Below are 7,114 nucleotides of genomic sequence, written 5' to 3' on the forward strand. Positions count from 1 at the left end.
ATTTTTGAGATGCCTTTTCACGAAAATATATTACACTTTATATTAGGGCGAGCTACAGTTTAGGGTAAAGTAGTCTCCAAGAACCCTAACTGAAATTGGACTCGTTTTGTAGAGTCTCAGAAAATTTTGATGTCTCAAATCTTGAGTTCTTGTCCCATGAAATTTTTTTGCGTAACATAGTTCACTTAACTTTTTCACTGGATAGAGTTTTATTGTTTGAGGTATTATCAACTGTTCCAAAAGAGGTCTTATTCTAAGAAATGTAGTATCTTTATTGAAGTCAGCCAACAAAGATTGCACAAGCAACGGACTCAATAACATCTCAAAGAACCTTTGGGAAAGTAATTTCTCCCTTCCATCCAAACGTGGTCATAAGATCTAATTTCTCATAATCCTCAACAGTACAACATATCTACCTTTGCAGATCTTGCAAGGCATAAAGGATGTTCTTGTGCAGGCTAGCCTTAAGTGCAGATTGAGCATAACATTCACTATTTACAAAAGTAAACCTCAAATCAGTAATTAGTGTTGGAAGCAGTCCTGAATATTTGAACTAGAGATGTGTTTCTAATAACATATTTTAGCACTATATCTTCAAGAAATTCCAAGTGCTGATAGCATCGTGGAATCTCAAGTTGCATGTAAGATCTATGAGTTAGCTCTTCAACAAGCAACGAAGAATCATGGATCTTGTAATGTAGCAGGGATTTCCAAGTACCAGACATTCACTGGTTTGTCAGCATCACGAGGAAGTGCCTTGGTTAAGGTGCATCAATAAAATCAATATCCATCCCAAGCCATTTCACAAATGATAAAGCTACTACTTCCCCGCCCGAGCTGAGGTAGGCACCTATTAGTGCCTCTACCACATCAGCTTCTCTCTCGCTTTTAATCTCCTCCTTTGCCCTACTATACACTTTTACTGAAGGCATCAGGAACTCTTCGCCAAAGCTGTGAATTTGAGAATTATCACTAGGAATGAGCCTCACTTTAAGATTGAATGGTTCATTATAGATAAATCTCGGCATATTACGAGCACATCCAAACTTGCATAATGCAGCATTGGAAATGATTTTATTTTTTGTTAATGCTAAGAGGACCTTCGTGATGATTTTCATAAGTCTTAAAAAATTATATACTAATAGCATATTTGAGAAAATAGTATCTAAGTTTCTCAAGTGATTCCAAATGAGATTAAGAATGAAGGAGATAATTGTCGATGGGCTTAACCTAATATTTTGTCCGGTCCTAGTGGGGGTTAGAAGCAAAATATATTCTATGCCCTGTAGACTCGCCAGGAGTGCATAGAATCCTTTCCCTAGTGGGGGTTAGAAGCAAGGGTAATATATACTTCTTAATTTAAATCATGTTTATGCCATCAGTTATTATAACATCTAACATGTCTTATTTTTATGATTTCAAAAAATTTACAATTTAAGAAGTCTTATCTATTTATGGCCCACATACATGTTCCACGTATGGTCCAAACGTGAGTAGCCATAACTGATCTCTGACAACTTCTATAAATATGTACAATCTAACCTATTCTCTCATTTTCCCCTCATTTCACTTGATTTAAAGAGCTCTGAAACCCTTCTCCTCTCATCCTACGGCTAGGTAAGTTTTCCTCAATTCCTCATGAATGATAAGCACGCCTTTATAAAATTCTATTTTTCAAATAGATATACACGTGTAGTGACTGATCAATTTTGTAATATTTGTTTCTACTTTAAATTCAATTTTACATATAGAAAAAGTTTGTGAATTCGGGACCTAAAGTAGAAGACCAATTAAACTGATTTTCATATAGATATATATGTGTAACGACTGATCAATTTTCTGATTGATTTCTCGAAGCTTTTAAACTGGAGAGATTGACTCTAGCTAGACATTCTAGGACAGGGGCCGAGCTAGGTAGCGTCGAGGGGTTCGTCCGAGTGATAAATACACTATTTATATTTAGTTAAAATTAATTTAACAAATAATAATTATTTTTTAGTTGATTTTCAGTTATGCATAAGCATGATATATTTTGATAAAACCATGAGTAGCAAATAAAAATACATATATATTGGTTAAGCTTTGATGAAATGCTACTCCTTATAAATAGTGTTGTTATACTAAGCATGAGTTATACACACTTGCCAGTATAATATACACACTTGAAAATCTGTTTAACTGGTCTTCTACTTGACGTCCCGAATTCACAAACTTTTTCTATATGTAAAATTGAATTTAAAGTAGAAACAAATGTAACAAAATTGATAAGTCTGTACACGTGTATATCTATTTGAAAAATAGTATTTTATGAAGGCGTTCTTATCATTCATGAAGCATTGAACAACACTTACCTAGCCTTAGGATTAGAGGAGAAGGGTTTCAGAGCTCTTGAAATCAAGTGAAATGAGGGCAAATGATAGAATAGGTTAGATTTTATGTATTTATAGAAGTTGTCTGAGATTATTTACGGCCACTCACGTTTGGACCGTTCATCGAACATGTATGTGGGCCGTAAATGGATAAGCCTTCTTAAAATGTAAATATTTTGAAATCTCAAAATAAGACATGTTAGATGTTATAATAGGTGATGGCATAAACATGATATAAATTAAGAAGTATATATTACCCAAAATAGATGGCATAAACATGATTTAAATTTCTTGATGCTTATGCTTTGCATAATTCCGGTGCTACCTTTTATTTTGTGACACCATATGTGGCTAAGAGGTTTGATATGCCTCAAGATGTGTTGTTAGATCCTTCCTGTCTCTACTCATATTGGTGAATCTATTGTAGCTTAGGAAGTGTACATAAATTTTCCTGCCTCCTCATCCAATAAAGTCATACATATTAATATTCTAGAGCTTGATATGCTAGATTTTGATGTTATTCTTGGCATGGATTGGTTGAATTCTTGTTATGATTCTATTGATTATAGAACCCGAGTGGTCAAATTCCAATTTCCGAAGGATTCTATCCTAGAGTGTAGAGAGGGAAATTCTATGCCTAAAAGTCAATTTTTTTCCTTGTCTTAACGCTAGAAAAATGATTCCTAAGGGTTTCTTATACCATCTTGTTCGAGTGAGGGATATGTATTCTGAAACCCCTACTCTTGAGTTGGTCCCTGTTGTTAATGAGTTTCCAGAAGGATGATCTACCCGATATTTCTCCTGAAAGGGAAATAGACTTCGGTATTGACCTTCTCCTAGATATACAACCTATCTTTATTCCTCATTATCGAATGACTTTGACAGAACATAAGGAATTAAATGATCAATTGAAGGATTTGTTGGATAAGGGTTTCATTTAACCAAGTATCTCTCCATGGAGTGCTCCAATTCTGTTTGTTTGGAGAAAAAGATGGTTCACTCCGTATGTGTATTGACTAACGGCAATTGAAAAAGATTACCATTAAGAATAAGTATCCTCTTCTGATGATGAATAACTTTTTTGATCAAGTACAAGGAGCAAGACACTTTTCTAAGATTGACCTCTAGTTAGGTACTTATCACCAATTGAGGGTGAAAGAAGATGATATTTCGAAGACCACTTTTCGAACTCGGTATAGTCATTATGAGTTTTTAATGATGTCCTTTTTCTTGACCAATGCTCTAGCCTTGTTTATGGATTTGATGAATAGGGTGTTTAGAAAATACATGGATATGTTTGGGATTGTATTTATTGAAGATATTATTCTTTTTAAGGAGTGAAGACGAGCATACCGATCATTTGAGGATTTTGTTGCGAGTCCTCAAGGACCAACAACTCTTTGCAAAGTTTAGCAAATGCAAGTTTTGGTTGAGATTCGTGGCCTTTCTTGGTCAAATTTATTTCGGTAAGGGTGTTGAAGTAGATCCTAAGAAGATGGATGCAGTTGAGAGTTGTCCCAGACCTCTCTCCCCTTACGATATTAGAAGTTTCTTGGGTTCGACTAGTTACTATAGAAGATTTGTAGAAGGGTTTTCTTAAATTTCCTCTCCATTGAAAACATTGACTTAAAAGAACGTTAAGTTCACATTGTCGGAAAAATGAGAGAAGAGTGTCAAAGAATTGAATGATAAACTTACTTTCAATCTGGTGTTGACTTTATCAGAAGGAACTGGTAGGTTTGTTGTTTATTGTGATGCTTCAAGAATTGGGTTTGGATGTGTGATGAGTCCACAAATTGTACTCATATAAGGCTTTATTTTGATAGAAATTATAACACCCTGAAAATGCTAAAAAGAGTCGCATGTCGATAAACCACTACTTAATTACCACAATATGTTTTATTCTTATTTTGGGAACTTGAAATAATGTTATATTTGCAACCTTACTTAAAATGATTGTCATCGTAATTTAATGTATTGTATGGGGGTATTTGCGTAATGTTTTAATTATAAAAATGTATAGTTTTAAAGGAGGTGAAGGATATATATATAAATATATATATAGGTGTATATGTATGCATTTGGGCAGAAAAAAATTATTTGGGCATCCAACTTTTATGGACAACTGTGTATATGATAAGCACCTCTTGTGTTACTATATTTTGACACCTCCTCTTAGGAAATTCGTCTCAGCTGAAGTATAAGTCCCTTAGAACATTATCTAACATGTTGTTCTTCAAGATCACAAGAGAAAATCTTGGTCCTTTTGGCTGAAAATCGAGTTACACTCTTCTCTTTGTTAAGTAGTAAAACCTATTTTTGAGCTGGGTAGCGGTTAGTAGATTAAGCATATCTCGTTTTATAGAACCTTGTTTACTGTGAATAAATATGATTTTGAAAGATAATTCGTATATGTACAACTCTTATGTTTATGTTAAACTCTAATTTGGTTGTTATGGATTCGAAATATGCGACACATCATAGGACAAGTTCTATCTAGATTCTGAAGTTTGAAATCCTGTATGGACATCGGTTAGTATTTTGAATATATCTTTTGATACAAAATACATTTTGCGGTGATTCTTGGTTGTTTAAAACCTTAAGAGAGGTACCTACATCTTTCATGAAGAGTATACAGTCCAGTTTGGCCATTTTCCATTTAAAATCTTAGTTGCGACATGAGGCACTAGGATGGCCAGAATTTACTGTTTTGGGAGCATAGTCATATTAGTACAGGCTAGGCTTACTTGTGATGATAACCCTATTTTACGTCATCATTATTGAGCTGCTAGAAAGTAAATAAGTTATTGAATTCATTTTTTAAGGTTGTATATCCTTGTATATAAGTTGAAGAATTTGATACGCTGCTTGGTCTACGGTTTGACTCATGGAGTTTTGTTGGACGGTTTGTCTGCTAATGAACTGAGGTTTGTGTATAAACTTATACTTGTACTCTTTTTACCTGCTGGTATATTTGAAAATTATCTTGGTACCTTGGTTACATCTTGTCACTTTGCATTGTCGTATTGGTATTCTTTAATACATTAAAGACGCTTGTGTAACTCGCCCACTTGTACGGATTGTCTGATCACTTGGTACTGTTGTTGGGACCTTGTCCTTCTTGTGGCTGTGATTTTGTCACTCCTGGCATGCCTCTTGGTTCGGATCATTTGCCATCTTGACTCTGGATTTTTAGTTCGTCTTAAGAATGGAAGTTGTCCATTTTAAGTATGAAATAGGAAGCCATTTTTTTTATATGGTTCTTGGTTTTCTTGATTATTGGGTTTTGACCCTTCTTGATACCTGCTTGTGCTCGGTGTGATGACGTAATGTATATATTGGGTGAGCCTGTTATTGAATCTCTTCAAAAGTTGAGCTATGAGCATTCTTGACATTTGGATCTTTAAATATCAAACTTGATACTCTTTATATATTGTTTACTTGATTTATTTATTATGTTCAATTATGCTGCCCTTGACTTGAGAATGATAACTTGGTGAATTTGAGGGCTCCAAACCTATAGTTTTTACACCACTAAGCTATATGCTTAGTGATAGTTGTTTCTATCGTAGGGGCTGTTTGCGATGATGCTTGAAGTTGGCCATTGAAGATGGAGGTTTTGAAAGCCTTAAGGAAGATCACATTTGCATATAGGCATATATAGTTTGTATAAACCTTGGAACTTGTACATGATCTTTGTGTTGTATATTTACATGAGATTTTGAGGGCTGATTTGGTCACGTCACCATGGGTTGTAAGATAAGTATGGTTATACGTTTTTATCTTTTTGGGTGTGTAAACCCAAGTCTTCTAATATACTAATTTGCTCTATGTTTTGAAAGTTGTGTGAAGCATGAGCCGGCTGATTTCGGTACTCGGAAACTTGTGATATTCTTGTCATTTCACTCTTGAGTGTGAGGTTAATATATGCATGAAGATCTGGTCGGTTATTTGCTAAAAAATTTTTTTAAGTTGGAGTTCGTTATGAATCTAATCCCTCTACTAGATTAAAATCAGTATGCCCTCATTAATCGGTTTAGAATGTCGCAGGTATTTAATTATATTTCTTGTTTAGGTAGTGGTATCGGTTTGAAAAGGTCGCTACAGAAATAGTGTCGTCGAATGCTTATTTTGTCTCAATATCTGATGAAAACTCTTAAATTTCAGGTATTTGAAGTTTTAATGGAAGCATGGACCACTTAGGCGCAAAAAGGAACAAGCAGGCTGAAAAGAATGAAGAAGCTGAAGGCATGAGCATCGCCAAGAACCTTTGGCGATTCGCCGTAAAAGACAGACTCTGCCCTTTGTTCCAGTATGCGAAGCCCTGAAGGAAGAGGATGAAAAGGGAGATGAAAGAAGTAGTCAGTGCTTCGCCGAATAGTTCCGCGAAGCAGTTATACCACCCAATGGTCCAGAACGTGAAGATGTTGTAGGCAAGCATTCAACGGCGATGAGACAGAAGAAGGGCGAGTCACCGAGTCATTCGATGGACTCGACTAACCTCACCGAACTATCCACCTGCACTAATTTCTGATAGCTATAAATACTAAACTCTTTACTGATTTTAGAAGTTCCGAACCATTATAATTATTTTTCAGAATAGAATAGTACATTTTTAGATATTTTCTCTCAAGTTTGGAGAGGGTTTGTGGGAGACTTGAAGAGAGGATTTCATCTTCCCGAAGTTGGAAGTGGGTCTTCTCCATTCTTCTTCCTTTGCTTAAATCAAAGTTTAATTTCTTATA

At 35.0% G+C, this 7,114-nt stretch overlaps 1 pseudogene; it reads right to left on the reverse strand.

The window, feature by feature from the left end:
• Nucleotides 1-322: 322 nt before the first annotated feature.
• On the reverse strand, nt 323-1,191 carry LOC102595798 (endoribonuclease Dicer homolog 2-like; annotated as a pseudogene).
• Nucleotides 1,192-7,114: the final 5,923 nt, after the last annotated feature.

The sequence above is a fragment of the Solanum tuberosum genome, unplaced genomic scaffold (genome assembly GCF_000226075.1).
Source record: "Solanum tuberosum cultivar DM 1-3 516 R44 unplaced genomic scaffold, SolTub_3.0 scf00257, whole genome shotgun sequence".
Taxonomy (NCBI): Eukaryota; Viridiplantae; Streptophyta; class Magnoliopsida; order Solanales; family Solanaceae; genus Solanum; species Solanum tuberosum.